The following is a 17,886-nucleotide window of genomic DNA, read 5'->3' on the forward strand; positions in this document are numbered from 1 at the left end:
ATCAGGGATCATGTTTAAAGTGGGAGTCTCTCCATCAGGGATCATGTTTAAAGAGGGAGTCTCTCTGTCAGGGACCCTGTTTAAAGAGGGAGTCTCTCCGTCAGGCACCATGTTTAAAGAGGGAGTCTCTCCATCAGGGACCCTGTTTAAAGAGGGAGTCTCTCCATCAGGGACCCTGTTTAAAGAGGGAGTCTCTCTGTCAGGGACCCTGTTTAAAGAGGGAGTCTCTCCGTCAGGCACCATGTTTAAAGAGGGAGTCTGTCTATCAGGGACCCTGTTTAAAGAGGGAGTCTCTCCGTCAGGGACCCTGTTTAAAGAGGGAGTCTCTCCGTCAGGGACTGTGTTTATGAGAGAGTCAGGAATCCCGTTCCATATTTATGTTAGAAATTGACTTGGAGAGACGTGCAGTTTGATGCTGTGGTAATTCTTACCTTCGCCCTTGTTCCAGTGTCCTGCTTTCTCATTCCCCCTCCCCCCCTTTTTCAGTTGCATTTCCTTCACCTTTTGAGGATCTTGGTTCTCATCCTCTTCTGTTTGCCTGCCGAATGTACGAGACGTCAGCGGAACTGGGGATTGTTCTGAACTGGGTTCCAGTCATCCAGGCTGCACCTGCGTGTGTGATTCTGGGTGTGTTTGTCTGTGTGTGTTCGAGCGTTCAGATTCATGTGCAATTGTGTTTGTGTGTTTGAATGTGCAGATTCAGTGAGTGACATCGTGGGTGTGTGTCAGTATGTGTGATTATGTGGTGTTTGTATGTGTGTTTGTGCCAGTACATACATGTGCGATTGTGTGTGTTCGAGTGTTCAGATTCATGAGTGATTGTGTGTGTGCATTTGAGTGCTGTTATGACAGTGCTTGTATATTTTTTTGTTAAGTATTTCTTTTTGATGGATCGTGTTTTAGAATCAAGGACATTGTTTTGTTTGGGAAAACGCAAAAGGATTCCATGGATGTTTTTTTCACTAGGGTCATTGAAAGGATACTGAGAGGACTTGGTTTGTAAACAACCCTTACTTAAGTCACCTGTCTCCAGATAAATACCCAGCAGGGGCTTTTTGATTTGGAGAAGATGTTTACAGAGAAGTGACAGGCCAAGATTTATAGCGGTCAGGAGGCTTGACTCTTGAGATATTGTTTTGGTTTTGCTTTGGACAGTGTGTTGGGCTTTGGATAGTGTTTTGAAAGGAGTTTAATCAGCCTGCCAAGGACAAAACCCCAGCTCAGCCTTTTTCATCTCTTTGACGAGCCTGCCAGCTTTCCCATCTCTTTGAGGAGCTCTTTGACGCGAGTGTATGAAATGGAGAAATCGATGCCGCGTTCCTCCCGAAAGGCCTGCCAGAAACCCCCGTTGACGCAGTTCGCACGGAAAACATGCCAAACTGATCTTCGGCATCGCCTGAAAAAAGGCTCCAGAAAGATCCAGGTGACAGCCGTTTACGCATATTTGGGATGCCAAACCAAAAAAAGGGGCAACCGACAGCTTTTTTTTTCCTTCCAGAATTAGCAAGTGTTCTTTTTTGTCTTTACAGAGAGAATTTCTGTATTTTTTCAGTGTGTGTGTGAGTACGTGTGGGGGCAATTTAAAAAGGGAACTTTCATATTTCAACCTGTGTGTTAATGCTTTGCTTCGTTACTGGTTAAGACTTGTTTGATAATAAACTGATAACTTTGTTGTTTATCAAAGAAACCTGGTCGGTGTATTTTATTCTGGGATACAGAGTAGAGTCTATGATTGACTGTGTCGGTAACTGGGTAAACATTTAAATATATGTTGTGACCTGGGTAGAAGCGGAACTAGAAAAGACAGTGCATCCCTCCCACCTCGGTCAGAACAGTGTGCAGATGTGTGCACGATTGTGTGCGTGTGTTTGTGTGTGCAGATGCATGTATGCAATAGTGCATGTGTGTCAGAGTGTGCAGATATGTGTGCATTTGTATGTATGTGTGTGTGTGTTTGAGTGTTCAATTGTGTGTGTGCGTGCGTGTGTTTGACTGTGCAGATGTGTGTGCCATTGTGTGCGTGTATGAGTGTGCATTTGTGTGTGTGTGTATGAGTGTGCAGATGTGTGTGTGATTGTGTATGTTTGAGCAATTGTGTGCGATTGTGAGCGGGGTGTGTGTGTATTTGAGTGTGCACAAGTGTGTTTGCATTGTGCCCGTGCTTGAGTGTGCACGTGTATCTGATTGCACGTGTGTTTGATTGTGCACGTGTAGCTGATTGCACGTGTGTTTGATTGCACGTGTGTTTGATTGTGCACGTGTATCTGATTGCACGTGTGTTTGAGTGCGCACGTGTATCTGATTGCACGTGTATCTGATTGCACGTGTATCTGATTGCACGTGTTTCTGATTGCACGTGTTTCTGATTGCACGTGTGTTTGTGTGCGCACGTGTATCTGTTTGCACGTGTGTTTGAGTGCGCACGTGTATCTGATTGCACGTGTATCTGATTGCACGTGTATCTGTTTGCACGTGTGTTTGTGTGCGCACGTGTAATTGATTGCACGTGTAATTGATTGCACGTGTATCTGATTGCACGTGTATCTGATTGCACGTATGTTTGAGTGCGCACGTGTATCTGATTGCACGTGTATCTGATTGCACGTGTTTCTGATTGCACGTGTATCTGATTGCACGTGTGTCTGATGGTGCGGGTACATTTCGGAGATACGTGTGAGCTTTCCCTGCTGTGTGTTGACCTTCTCTCTGCCTTTCTCTGTTACACTCTCTCTCTCTCTCTCCCTCTCCCTTTCTCCCTCTCCCCCTCCTTCTCTCTCCCCCATTCTCAGAGCCAGAGCCGACTGCGACCCCCTGATTGAGATGGGCAACATGATCCGGCTGGAGAGACGCCCGGACCCCATGTGTGTCTTCACTTGCGCCCAGTGTTTCTGCCGTCACCAGCAAAGGCGGGACCCAGTGCCATGGTAGCGCCAATGAGTGGGTCAACATGAAGCCACTCCCCATGACACCCTCAGCCAGGTGCCGCCCGTGTGGGTGCAGGGGTGAGGGGCGGTGGTGAGGTGAGGGGGAAAGGGGAGAAACGGACCTCCACTTGTGCGGAGTTGGCCATTATGGGGGGTGGTCAGGGGTCAGCACAGAGAGGGCCATTGAAGTGAGACACCATTTCTTTTGACCCCGAGATATAGGCATCAAGAATCTCTCCTCACCATCCCCCACCCCACAACCCCCCACCCCATCTCAGCTATCCACAGACCCCTTTCCACAAATGAGAGAACGATCCCATCTCAGGGCCCTCTGACCTTTCACCCTCTGCGAACCTCGGGGTCAAATACAGCCCTCCAATGGGGGCGGAGTGGGTGTAGGGGCGCTCGACGCTGACGACAGGTAAAACAGCCCCAAGAAGCTCAACACCATCCAGGACCAAGCAGCCCGCTTGATTGGCACCCCATCCACCGCCTTCAACATTCACTCCCTCCACCACCGACACACAGTGGCAGCAGTGTGTACCATCTACACGATGCACTGCAGCAACGCACCAAGGCTCCTTCGACAGCACCTTCCAAACCCGCGACCTCTACCAACTAGAAGGACAAGGACAGCCAATACATGGGAACATCACCACCTGCAAGTTCCCCTCCAAGTCACACACCATCCTGACTTGGAACTATATCGCTGTTCCTTCACTGTCGCTGGGTCAAAATCCTGGAACTCCCTTCCTAACAGCCCCAGGGTTGGCACCTTACAGCATCCATACCTGCGAGTGCAAAGAGAGATTGGAAAGGTAGAGTTTCGAACACAGTTAAGGATCATTCAGTTGGAGTAGCAGCAAGTCCGCGATTGGTTTGTGGAGGCGATGAGTCGCGAGGATGGACAGATCAAGCGACCATGGCAGGGCAGTTTGCTTTGGGTTGGTTGCAGTGGGCGGGGCATTCGCAGGTCATGTGATGCAAGTTCCTGCAACAGGCCCAGCCAGAGTATATTTTTTTCTTCATTCATGGGATGTGGGCGTCACTGGCCAGGCCAGCATTTATTGCCCATCTCTAATTGCCCTTGAGAAGGTGGTGGTGAGCTGCCTTCTTGAACCGCTGCAGTCCATGTGGGGTAGGTACACTCACAGTGCTGTTAGGAAGAGTGTTCCAGGATTTTGACCCAGCGACAGTGAAGGAACGGCGATATAGTTCCAAGTCAGGATGGTGTGTGACTTGGAGGGGAACTTGCAGGTGGTGGTGTTCCCATGTATTTGCTGCCCTTGTCCTTCTAGTTGGTAGAGTTTGCAGGTTTGGAAGGTGCTGTCTAAGGAGCCTTGGTGAGTTGCTGCAGTACATCTTGTAGATGGTACACACTGCTGCCACTGTGTGTCGGTGGTGGAGGGAGTGAATGTTTGTGGATGGGGTGCCAATCAAGCGGGCTGCTTTGTCCTGGATGGTGTCGAGCTTCTTGAGTGTTGTTGGAGCTGCACCCATCCAGGCAAGTGGAGAGTATTCCATCACACTCCTGACTTGTGCCTTGTAGATGGTGGACAGGCTTTGGGGAGTCAGGAGGTGAGTTACTCACAGCAGAATTCCCAGCCTCTGACCTACTCTTGTAGCCACGGTATTTATATGGCTACTCCAGTTCAGTTTCTGGTCAATGGTAGCCCCCAGGATGTTGATAGTGGGGGATTCAGCGATGGTAATCCCATTGAATGTCAAGGGGAGATGGTTAGATTCTCTCTTGTTGGAGATGGTCATTGCCTGGCACTTGTGTGGCATGAATGTTACTTGCCACTTATCAGCCCAAGCCTGGATATTGTCCAGGTCTTGCTGCATTTCTACACGGACTGCTTCAGTATCTGAGGAGTCACGAATGGTGCTGAACATTGTGCAATCATCAGCGAACATCCCCACTTCTGACCTTATGATTGAAGGAAGGTCATTGATGAAGCAGCTGAAGATGGTTGGGCCTAGGACACTACCTTGAGGAACTCCCACAGTGATGTCCTGGAGCTCAGATGATTGACCTCCAACAACCACAACCATCTTCCTTTGTGCTGGGTATGACTCATGTCGGCCTCCTTGAGAGTGATTTGGATCGAACAGGAAGAGAAGGGGCGATTGAGATTGTTCCTAATTTGAGATAGAATGTTCCAGGGAGGCCATGTATCTTCAAAGGAAACTTCGCTACCAGGAGATCAATGGTTAATGTGGGTTAAAGGTCATGAACGTCAAACCCGAAACAGGAATCTAATCTTGTCACCTTTTTAAAAAATTAAAACCTGTTTCGATGATTTTGTTCACTGGCACACCTCAACTTGCTGTGTCTATTAAAAAAAAGTTTTAACCATGTTACAGATCTGACAGCTTTTATTTTGCACAATGCACTGCACTGTCAGGGAGTCAACACTGTATCTAACCCGGTTTTTTTTCTCTTCTTTTTTGTGGCCTTTATACCCCAGGCCCCTTTTATATAATCTATGTCGAGGGGGCCTTTATTCCTCAGGCCCCCTTTATATGCATAATTTTAAAATAACTTTATTAAAACCAGATAAATAAACAAAACTCAAATTAAAATGCCATTCTCGGCGTCGACGATGCACTCCAGTCCCTGCGGTGCCCACCGGTCGCGGAAGGCCTCAAGCGTACCGGCGGACACCGCATGCTCCTTCTCCAGGGACACCCGGGCGCGAACGTAAACGCGGAAGAGGGGCAGGCAATCGGGGAGGACGGAACCCCCGACGGCCCGCAAACTGGACCTGTGAATTGCCACCTTGGCCAGGCCCAGGAGCAGACCGACGAGGAGATCCTCCTCCCGGCCCAAGCCCCTCCGCACCGGGTGCCCAAAGATCAGGAGCGTGGGACTGAAGTGCAGCCAGAATTTGAGGAGCAGCCCCTTCAGATACTCAAAGAGGGGCTGCAACCTCGCACACTCCGTATAAACGTGGAACACGGACTCGTCCAGGCCGCAGAAAGTACAGGCGGCCTGGGAGTCCGTGAACCTACTTAAAAGTCTATTGCACGGGACTGCTCTGTGCAGCACCCTCCACCCCAGGTCCCCAGTGTAAAGGGGGAAGACTCCCGCGTAGAGAGACCTCCATCGGGGTTTCCCCTCGCCGCCAGATGGCAACATGGACCGCCAGGGCGTGTCCGGCCGGCCGACGAGGGCGAGGAAGTGGAGAGTGTGCAGGAGCAGCCCGTACAGGAAACCCCTCCGCGCCGATTGGAATGGCACGGAGGGCATTTCCGAGAGGCGGCTCGGGTTGTGCGGGACCGGCTCCCGAGGAGGGTTTCGGGGCCTGGGTCCGATGAGCAGTTCCGGCCGAACGGGGGTCAGCTCGGCCGGGAGCGCTCTGCACTCCCGAGCCCCCTCGCCACCCGCAGTGAGGGGTGTCCCGGGGGTTTCGGCTACTCCTCCGCCCGCCGGACCGTCCCCGGAGTTGGCTGCCCGGACAGCCGAGGCGCTCTCCTCCGCCGGCGGGGGAGCGCCCTGACTGGAGGCGACCATGTTCCAGACTCGGAATAGATCCCGGTAAAAGACAGGCAACTCCCTCAGAGAGGCGCGGCTAACGGACTCCACCGGGAGCTGCGTGTCGTCTTGAAGGCAGTGACACTGGCGGAAAAAATACGTCGCCAGCGCACACCATCTGGAAGGACGCTCGACGTACAGGTATCTCTGCAGGGTCCGAAGGCGGAGAGTCGCAGCCTGGGTGCGGACGCACACCAGCGACTGACCGCCCTCCTCAATCGGGAGACTCAGGACCGCGGCAGAGACCCAGTGTTTCCTCTTGCCCCAGAAGAAATCGACGAGTTTCTTCTGGATCTTGGTGGCAAATACAGGGGGCGGGGCCAAAGTGACCAACCGGTACCACAACATGGAGGCCACCAGTTGGTTTATGACCAATGCTTGGCCCCTGTAGGAAAGCACTCAGAGCAGTCCTGTCCGGCGCCCCAGCCGAGCGGTGAGTTTCGCCTCCAACTCCTGCCAGTTTGCCGGCCAGTCTACCTCAGCGGGGCTAAGATGGACTCCCAGATAGAAGAGGTGCGTGGTGTTTTAGAGAATTAGAACATTACAGCGCAGTACAGGCCATTCGGCCCTCGATGTTGCACCAACCTGTGAAACCATCTGACCTACACTATTCCATTTTCATCCATATGTCTATCCAATGACCACTTAAATGCCCTTAAAGTTGGCGAGTCTACTACTGTTGCAGGCAGGGCATTCCACGCCCCTACTACTCTCTGAGTAAAGAAACTACCTCTAACATCTGTCCTATATCTATCACCCCTCAACTTAAAGCTATGTTCCTCGTGTTTGCCATCACCATCCGAGGAAAAAGACTCTCAGTATCCACCCTATCTAACCCTCTGATTATCTTATATGTCTCTATTAAGTCACCTCTCCTCCTCCTTCTCTCCAACGAAAACAACCTCGAGTCCCTCAGCCTTTCCTTGTAAGACCTTCCCTCCATACCAGGCAACATCCTAGTAAATCTCCTCTGCACCCTTTCCACGGAAAAGATGTCATCTCCTCCGGCAGGGAGCCCACCCGCCACTGACCCACCAGGAGTCCGGAACATTTCTCCCAATTGATCCTCGCGGAGGACGCGGCAGAAAAGGTCTGCTGGCAGTCGCGCATCCTCCGCAAGTCAACGGGATCTGTGATTGCGAGGAGCACGTCGTCGGCGTAAGCCGAGAGGACGACCCGCATGGCCGGCTCGTGCAGAGCCAATCCCGTTAACCTCCTGCGAAGCAGGCACAGGAAGGGCTCCACGCAGATGGTATACAATTGGCCGGACATGGGGCATCCCTGACGCACTCCTCTCCCAAAGCGAAGGGGCGCCGTCAAGGACCCGTTAACTTTGACAAGACACTCTGCGGCAGCGTATAAAAGTCGGACCCGGGCCACGAAATGCGGCCCGAGTCCGAAAACGCGCAGAGTCCCGAAAAGGTATTCATGATCCACCCTGTCGAACGCCTTCTCCTGATTGAGGGAGAGAAAGGCGACCGACTGACCAGTCCTCTGGGAAAGATGGATCAGGTCCCGGACCAGGTGGATGTTGTCTTGGATGGACCGGCCCGGGACCGTGTAGGACTGGTCGGGGTGGATCATGTGGGCCAGCACGGAGCCCAGGCGGGTAGACATAGCCCGGGCAAAGATCTTATAATCCGTGCTGAGGAGGGAGACCGGACGCCAGTTTTTAAGCAGGCGGAGATCGCCCCTCTTCAGCAGCAGGACGATGACCGCCCTGCGCCACGAGAGGGGCATCTTCCCGGTTGCCAGGCTTTCCCCCAGGACCCGCGCGTAATCGTCCCCCAAGACGTCCCAGAATGCCCTGAGGACCTCCACGGTCAACCCATCCAGCCCTGGGGATTTGCCCCTCGAGAGCTGGTGGAGGGCGCCAGTCATCTCCGCCAATGTGAGCGGAGCCTCCAATCCTTCGGCGCCCTCCGGGCTGACCTGCGGCAGGTCCTCCCACAAAGCTCTGCGCGCATCCTCGCTGGACGGATCCGGAGAGAACAACGCACTGTAATAAGTACGGACCAGGAGGCCCATTCCCTCCGGATCCGTGATGGAGGATCCGTCGTCGGCCAGCAGCTCGACGAGCTGCTTACGGACCCCCCGCCATTTTTCCAGCGAGTAGAAGAAGGGTGAGGCGCGGTCCAAATCTTCCAGGGTAATGTAGAGGGAGCTCTACACTGTATCTAACCCGTGCTGTACCTGTCTAGGGAGCACTCGATGCTGACACTGGGTATAAAGTGGGGGACACACTGTCAGGGTAATGTAGAGGGAGCTCTACACTGTATCTAACCTGTACTGTACCTGTCCTGGGAGCACTCGATGCTGACACTGAGTATAAAGTGGTGGGGGACACACTGTCAGGGTAATGTAGAGGGAGCTCTACACTGTATCTAACCTGTACTGTACCTGTCCTGGGAGCACTCGATGCTGACACTGGGTATAAAGTGGGGGAGGACACACTGTCAGGGTAATGTAGAGGGAGCTCTACACTGTATCTAACCTGTACTGTACCTGTCCTGGGAGCACTCGATGCTGACACTGAGTATAAAGTGGTGGGGGACACACTGTCAGGGTAATGTAGAGGGAGCTCTACACTGTATCTAACCTGTACTGTACCTGTCCTGGGAGCACTCGATGCTGACACTGGGTATAAAGTGGGGGAGGACACACTGTCAGGGTAATGTAGAGGGAGCTCTACACTGTATCTAACCTGTACTGTACCTGTCCTGGGAGCACTCGATGCTGACACTGGGTATAAAGTGGGGGGGACACACTGTCAGGGTAATGTAGAGGGAGCTCTACACTGTATCTAACCTGTACTGTACCTGTCCTGGGAGCACTCGATGCTGACACTGGGTATAAAGTGGGGGAGGATATAGTGTGAAGGTTATATAGAAGAAGGATTCACAGCCTTTTGCCTTTTCGTTCCCCTCGACTTCACGTGGTATAATAATTCCAGGGACCCGGGGAACACAACAAGGATTTTTCCAGTTATACAATTCTACATATAGTTATTGCTATTTTGCTTGATTAATGTGAGACTTGGGGTTGGCGATATCTTTGACCAGCACACACATATATCATTGTCAGTGATCATGCTGGCACAGTCCTATCTTTTAGCTGCGGAGCGGGTTGTGCCGAATGGGTCTCGCACTTACAGTGTGAGCAACGCATTCCCTCCGAATTGTGTCCAGTGGCATTTCACTCATCTTGGTTCTGAGGGAGCTTAGAATCATCGAATGGTTACAGCACAGAAGGAGGCCATTCGGCCCATCGTGTCCCTGCCAGCTCTCTGCCAGAGCAACTCGCCTAGCCCCACTACCCCCCTGCCTTTTCCCCGTCACCCTGCACATTCTTCCTCTCCAATTCTCTTTTGAGAGCCTCGATTGAATCTGCCTCCACCACACTCTCAGACAGAGCATTCCAGATCCTAACCACTCGCTGTGTGAAATACTTTTCCCTCTTGTCACTGTTGCTTCTTGCGCCAATCACCTTAAATCAGTGTCCTCTGGTTCCGGATCCTTCCGCCAATGGGAATGGTTTCTCCTGATCTACTCTGTCCAGACGCCCCCCCCTCATGATATTGAACACCTCGATCAAATCTCCTCTCAACCTTCTCTTCCCCAAGGAGAACAGTCCCAGCTTCTCCGATCTATCCACGTTAACTGAAGTCCCTCATCCCTGGGAACCATTCTCCTGAATCTTTTCTGCACCCTCTCTAACGCCTTCACATCCTTCCTAAAGTGTGGAGCCCGGAACTGGACACAATACTCCAGTTGAGGCTGAACCAGTGTTTTCTCTAAACTTCCTTATTTTTGTACTCTGTGCCTCTGTTTATAAAGCCCAGGATCTTGTCGGCTTTGTTTACCACTTTCGTAATCTGCCCTGCCATCTTCAACAGTGAGTCTGTCTGTCTGTGTGTCTGTTTGCGTCTGTACCTGTGCGTCTGTCTGTCTATGTCTGTAACTGAATTACCTCTGCTTTTCTAGCTCTGGATTTCATTTCTAGCCCCAATTGTGCTGCAAGATCCTTTCATTTAACCTCCAAGTCACTGAGGGACACATTCTCCTTCTCCAGAAATGTTTCAGCAACTGCTATAGCATTCTGGTGGTGTAGACTTTACCCTATTACAAAAGATAACTGGTTCCTTTATTTTCCTCTTTCAATAATTGTTACTTCCCTTACAATTAAACATTATTGGCGTTAGATTTAATCCCGACAAGAGCCCCCGGCTGAGCGGGAGGAGTGCACTGTTAATTCAGTCCCACTTCTCCATAGGTCACAGCATATCAATAAATTTTCCTACTTACTGAAACAGCCAACTAGATACTCCATTTGTCCCCAGAATAAAGGACACCAACCAGGTTTCTTTAATCAACAACAAAGTTAACTGTTAATTACAAAACCATGTCTTAACCAATAATTAAGTAAATCTATATACAAATTGAGATATTAAAGCTCCTTATTATTTCCTGAGCCCTCATGCACATGCACATACCTCTGAAAACCGGTTAACCAGGAAAAAAGGGATTTTGGTTTACAGCTATTTCAGGTGAATAAAACAAATAAAAATCTTAGACTGCAATGGTCTGAAAGGAAGTTCTTTAGCTTGGTGAGGTGTCACAAAGTTGAATAGTTGGATGCCACTCGAAGTCTTTCCAGGCAAGGTTGTAGTTGGGTAGGCATTCAAAGACATTCAACGGTAGAAGGCTTCACATTGGTCTTCCATCAGGGGTGTAGCAACAGGTGTCAGTTCTCACATTCGATGCAAAAGTCCTTTTAAAGATGCAAGGTTTCTGCAAATATTCAGGATTTCTTTATAAGAATGCAGGCGGTCACAATACCACTTCATACAAGCTTTTGCTTTTTAAGAGCAAAGATTCTTTACAGAGACGTAATACTTGTCTCGTGTTCTTCTAATCTCCTGGCAGGTCCAAATCAAATTCCAATTGCCTGCTTTTGTCCAAACCCACTGGCTTTTTAAAGTTCAAAATTACAACAAAAATTTCCCGGAAACAAGTCGCATGATAAGTCATAAACTCTCTCTTGTCACACAAAGGGTAGCTCTTAGGTCAAAACCCCCTGTGGTTTCCTTGAAATCACCTGCTTGCCAGTGCTTGTTTCAAGTTCAACTTTTGTTGAACTTCCTTTCAAAAAAAACCCAAAAGGTTTTAAAAAAAATACAGATTCCAAGTTTTACCAAAAAATATCAGAGAAGTCCGTAACACCTCCGCCCTTGGCAAAATGAAATGCCATTTCTGAATGTGTTTCATTACTGTGTAAAAAAAAAGGTTGAAAGCATTTTTAACACATTCTCACATTCATGCCCCCCCCATGCATTCTATAACTGTATTTCATACAATATCGTACCATATTTTCTCATATAAATCAACAAAGTTAAATTCGCGACAAAGCATCTGCGATAACATTGTTTTTTTCCCCAAAATGTGTACAATATTTAAGTGATAAGACTGCAACAGTAAACTCCATTGGAATATTCTGGCACTCTGGGTTTTAAATTTTTCCACTAAGGTTAGTGGGTTTTGGTCAGTATCAGTGTTTCTCTGTAGTTGTGGTGGACATAGACTTCAAAATGTTTAAGAGGCAATACTAGACCTAGTGTTTCTTTTTGCACAGTGGAATTTCTTTTTTGGTGTCAATTTAGCTTTTTGGAAAAGTCTGGTCTTTCTATGCCTGATTCATCATCTTGTAACAGGACTGCACCGACCCCCAGCTCATGCGCATCAATAGCTACCTTGAAGGGCTTAGTGAAATTTAGAGCAGCTAACACTGGTTCATTAGTCAAAATGGCTTTCAGCCTTTCACAAGATGCCTGGCACTCTCCTGACCACACTACCTTTTTCTTTTTCAAAAGCGAATCTGTCAGTGGAACAGCTACAGTGCTGAAATTTGGTACAAACTTCCTGTGGAAGCCACACATCCCCACACATCCCCAAAAATCTCATGATTTCTTGCTTAGTCTTAGGGATAGGGAACTCCACCAAGGCTTGGACTTTCACCGTTCTTCGCAACTCCTGTCCTTGCCCCACTATATGCCCAGGTAGGCCACTCTTGCTTTTGCAAATTCGCTTTTTGCCAGATCTACCACTAAATCAGCTGCTTATAATTTTTAAAGAGTTTCTAGCTGTTTTAAGTGTTCCTTCCAAGTGTCACTGCATACCAGCACATCATCAAGGTAAACTGCTCAGCTGGGAACACTGGCCACCACTTGATTCATTAGTCTCTGAAAGGTTGCCGGAGCATTTTTCAGCCTGAAAGGCATCACTCAGCACTGGTGAAGACTGTCTGGTTGACAAAAGCTGATATTTCTTTAGCTTGGGGTGTTAAAGGAACTTGCCAGTATCCCTTTAACAAATTTATCTTTGTAAGAAACATGGCCCTGCCCACTCTGTCAATACAGTCTTCCAAGTGAGGAATTGGGTAGGAGTCTGCTTTCGTTACTGCATTGACTTTTCTGTAGTCTATGCAAAGTCCAATTGACCCATCAGGTTTAGGCCCAAATACTACTGGTGAACTCCAGCTGCTTTGACTGGGTTCAATTAAGTTGTTTTCCAGCACGTATTGGATTTCTGCTTTTACTTGGACCTGCTTGTCCGGACTTGAGCGACAAGGATGTTGTTTTATAGGAACGGATTCCCAACATCCACATCATGTGTGGCTAAGATCGTACATCCTGGCTTATCCCTACAGACGCTTTCAAATGCTGTGAGTAGGTCTTCGCGTTCTGCATCTAAATATGAAAGCATAGTGTCCAATCTCCCTAACAATTCAATATTAGCTAACCAGATAATAGAAGGGTTAATTTGAGAATTGTCTAGGCCTCCTCCTCCATCCTCACTATCCCTTCACTGTCCCTAAAATAATATTGTTTTAACATATTGATATGACACAGCCGACTCTTTTTCCGGCGACCTGGGGTGTCAATCAAATAATTTACCTTACCAATTCTTTTGACCACTTTATTCAGACCACTGGACCGTGCTTTTAACGGTTCACCATGTAACAGTCATACTACTGACACGTCTGTAAACCAATTCAAAAGGAATAAAACCTGTCGCCTCGTTTGGTGAATCTCTAGTGACAAAGAAAAAAACAGTCTCGCCCTTTATCCCAATCATGGGGATATTCGTGACACTAAGGAGGGGTCAATAAGCAGGGGGGCATAGATTTAAGGTGAGGAGATTTAGAGGGGATTTGAGGAAATATGTTTCCACCCAGAGGGTGGTTGGAATCTGGAACACACTGCCTGAAGGGGTGGTAGAGGCAGGAACCCTCACAACATTTAAGAAGTATTTAGATGAGCACTTGAAACGCTATAGCATACAAGGCTATGGGCCAAGTGCTGGAAAATAGGATTAGAATAGTTAGGTGCTTGATGGCTGGCAGAGATACGATGGGCCGAAGGGCCTGTTTCTGTGCTGTATGACTCTATGACTCGATGAGTATGCCCTGATCATTGTTTTGAGAGTTTGATGGTACCTTTCTAAAGCTCCCTGTGTCTGTGGGTGATATTCTGAAGACTTCAACTGATACCCAAATTACCCATAACTTCTTGAAATATGTTAGACATAAAAGTGGAACCTTTATCTGACTGAACTTGAACTTTTGTTGAATGTCCTTTAAAAAAAACACCCACGGGATCAGCCAAAGAGAAGGACTTGGTGGATGATGAGCCGAGGGAAGGGAGTGTAGATAGTCTCAGTCATCTCATTATCAAAAAGGAGGAGGTATTGGGTGTCTTGCAAAGCATTAAGGTAGATAAGTCCCCAGGGCCTGATGGGATCTACCCCAGAATACTGAGGGAGGCAAGGGAAGAAATTGCTGGGGCCTTGACAGAAATCTTTGCATCCTCATTGGCTGCAGGTGAGGTCCCAGAGGACTGGAGAATAGCCAATGTTGTTCCTTTGTTTAAGAAGGGTAGCAAGGATAATCCAGGAAATGATAGGCCGGTGAGCCTTACGTCAGTGGTAGGGAAATTATTAGAGAGGATTCTTCGGGACGGGATTTACTCCCATTTGGAAACAAACGAACTTATTAGCAAGAGACAGCATGGTTTTGTGAAGGGGAGGTCGTGTCTTACTAATTTGATTGAGTTTTTTGAGGAAGTGATGAAGATGGTTGATGAAGGAAGGGCAGTGGATGTTATCTATATGGACTTCAGTAAAGCCTTTGACAAGGTCCCGCATGGCAGACTGGTACAAAAGGTGAAGTCACACGGGATCAGAGGTGAGCTGGCAAGATGGATACAGAACTGGCTCGGTCACAGAAGACAGAGGGTAACAGTGGAAGGGTCCTTTTCTGAATGGAAGGATGTGACTAGTGGTGTTCCGCAGGGATCAGTGCTGGGACCTTTGCTGTTTGTAGTATATATAAATGATTTGGAGGAAAATGTAGCTGGTCTGATTCGTAAGTTTGCGGACGACACAAAGGTTAGTGGAGTTGCGGATAGTGATGAGGATTGTCAGAGGATACAACAGGATATAGATCGGTTGGAGACTTGGGCGGAGAAATGGCAGATGGAGTTTAATCCGGACAAATGTGAGGTAATGCATTTTGGAAGGTCTAATGCAGGTGGGAGGTATACAGTGAATGGCAGAACCCTTAGGAGTATTGACAGGCAGAGGGATCTGGACGTACAGGTCTACAGGCCACTGAAAGTGGCAACGCAGGTGGATAAGGTAGTCAAGAAGGCATACGGCATGCTTGCCTTCATCAGTCGGGGCACAGAGTATAAAAATTGGCAAGTCTTGCTGCAGCTGTACAGAACCTTAGTTAGGCCATACTTAGAATATTGCGTGTAATTCTGGTCGCCACACTACCAGAAGGACGTGGAGGCTTTGGAGAGGATACAGAAGAGGTTTACCAGGATGTTGCCTGGTCTGGAGGGCATTAGCTATGAGGAGAGGTTGGATAAACTCGGATTGTTTTCACTGGAACGACGGAGGTGGAGGGGCGACATGATAGAGGTTTACAAAGTTATGAGCGGCATGGACAGAGTGGATAGTCAGAAGCTTTTTCCCAGGGTGGAAGAGTCAGTTACTAGGGGACAGAGGTTTAAGGTGCGAGGGGCAAAGTTTAGAGGGGATGTGCGAGGAAGTTCTTTACACAGAGGGTGGTGAGTGCCTGGAACTTGCTGCCAGGGGAGGTGGTGGAAGCAGATATGATAGCGACGTTTAAGAGACATCTTGACAAATATATGAATAGGATGGGAATAGAGGGATATGGGCCCTGGAAGTGCAGATTAGTTTAGGCAGGCATCAAGATCGGCGCAGGCTTGGAGGGCCGAATGGCCTGTTCCTGTGCTGTACTGTTCTTTGTTCTTTGTTCTTTGTTCTGTCTGTCTCTGTATCTGTGTGTCGCTATCTGTGAGTGTCTATATCTGTGTGTCTGTGTATGTATCTGTGTGTCTGTGTCTCTGTGTGTGTGTCTGTCTGTGTCTGCATCTGTGTGTCTGTGTCTCTGTGTGCCTTCGTATCTGTGTGTCTGTATCTGTGTGTCTGTGTCTCTGTGTGTGTGTCTGTATCTGTATCTGTGTGTTTGTGTCTGTGTCTCTGTGTGTGTGTCTGTCTGTGTCTGTATCTGTGTGTCTGTGTCTCTGTGTGTCTTCGTATCTGTGTGTCTGTATCTGTGTGCCTATGTCTCTGTGTGTGTGTCTGTATCTGTATCTGTGTCTCTGTGTGTCTGTGTGTCTGTATCTGTGTGTCTGTGTCTCTGTGTGTCTGTCTGTGTATGTGTATCTGTGTGTCTGTCTGTGTCTCTGTGTCTGTCTCTGTCTCTCTGTGTCTGTCTGTGTATGTGTATCTGTGTGTCTGTCTGTGTCTCTGTGTCTGTCTGTGTCTGTGTCTGTCTCTGTGTGTCTGTGTATCTGTGTGTCTGTGCCTGCATCTGTATTTCTGTGTCTCTGTGTGTATGTCTGTATGTCTCTGTGTCTGAATCTGTCGATGTCTGTTTCTGTATCTATGTTTCTGTATATTTGTCTGTCTGTCTGTGTTTGTGTGTCTGTGTGGGTTTGTCTGTTTCTGTGTCTGAGTCTATATTTCTCTATGTCTGTCTGCTTGTCTCCATGTCCGTCTGTGTGTCAGTCTATCTGTGTCTGTGTGTCTGTCTGTCTATCTGTATCTGTGTGTCTCTGTCTCTGTGTCTATCTGTGTCTGTCTATCTGCATCTGTGTGTTTCTGTCTGTGTGTCTGTCTATCTGTGTCTGTGTGTCTCTGACTCTGTGTCTGTCTATCTGTGTCTGTCTGTATGTCTGTCTGTGTGTCTGTCTATCTGTGTTTGTGTGTCTCTGACTCTGTATCTGTCTATCTGTGTCTGTCTGTATGTCTGTCTGTGTGTCTGTATATCTGTGTCTATGTGTCTGTGTGTCTGTCTATCTGCATCTGTGTGTCTCTGTCTCTGTGTCTGTTTCTGTGTCTGTCTATCGGTGTGTGTTTGTGTGTCTGTTTGTCTGTATCTGTGTCTCTGCCTGTCAGTCTGTGTCTGTGTGTCTGTCTAACTGTGTGTGTGTGTGTGTGTGTGTGTTTTTGTGTGTCTGTATCTGTGTCTCTGCCTGTCAGTCTGTGTCTGTGTGTCTGTCTAACTGTGTGTGTGTGTGTTTTTGTGTGTCTATATCTGTGTCTCTGCCCGTCAGTCTGTGTCTGTGTGACTGTCTAACTGTGTGTGTATGTGTGTGTGTCTATGTTTTTGTGTGTCTATATCTGTGTCTCTGCCTGTCAGTCTGTGTGTTTCTGTGTCTGTCTAACTGTGTGTGTGTGTGTGTTTTTGTGTGTCTATATCTGTGTCTCTGCCTGTAAGTCTGTGTCTGTGTGTCTCTGTGTCTGTCTAACTGTGTGTGTGTGTGTCTGTGTGTGTATGTTTTTGTGTGTCTATATCTGTGTCTCTGCCTGTCAGTCTGTGCGTTTCTGTGTCTGTCTAACTGTGTGTGTGTGTGTGTGTGTGTGTGTGTGTGTGTGTATGTTTTTGTGTGTCTATATCTGTGTCTCTGCCTGTCAGTCTGTGTGTTTCTGTGTCTGTCTAACTGTGTGTGTGTGTGTATGTTTTTGTGTGTCTATATCTGTGTCTCTGCCTATAAGTCTGAGTCTGTGTGTCTCTGTGTCTGTCTAACTGTGTGTGTGTCTGTGTGTGTATGTTTTTGTGTGTCTATATCTGTGTCTCTGCCTGTCAGTCTGTGTGTTTCTGTGTCTGTCTAACTGTGTGTGTGTGTGTCTGTGTGTGTATGTTTTTGTGTGTCTATATCTGTGTCTCTGCCTGTCAGTCTGTGCGTTTCTGTGTCTGTCTAACTGTGTGTGTCTGTGTGTGTGTGTTTTTGTGTGTCTATATCTGTGTCTCTGCCTATAAGTCTGTGTCTGTGTGTCTCTGTGTCTGTCTAATTGTGTGTGTGTGTATGTTTTTGTGTGTCTATATCTGTGT

This window comes from Heterodontus francisci, chromosome 28 (genome assembly GCF_036365525.1).
Source record: "Heterodontus francisci isolate sHetFra1 chromosome 28, sHetFra1.hap1, whole genome shotgun sequence".
Lineage (NCBI taxonomy): Eukaryota > Metazoa > Chordata > Chondrichthyes > Heterodontiformes > Heterodontidae > Heterodontus > Heterodontus francisci.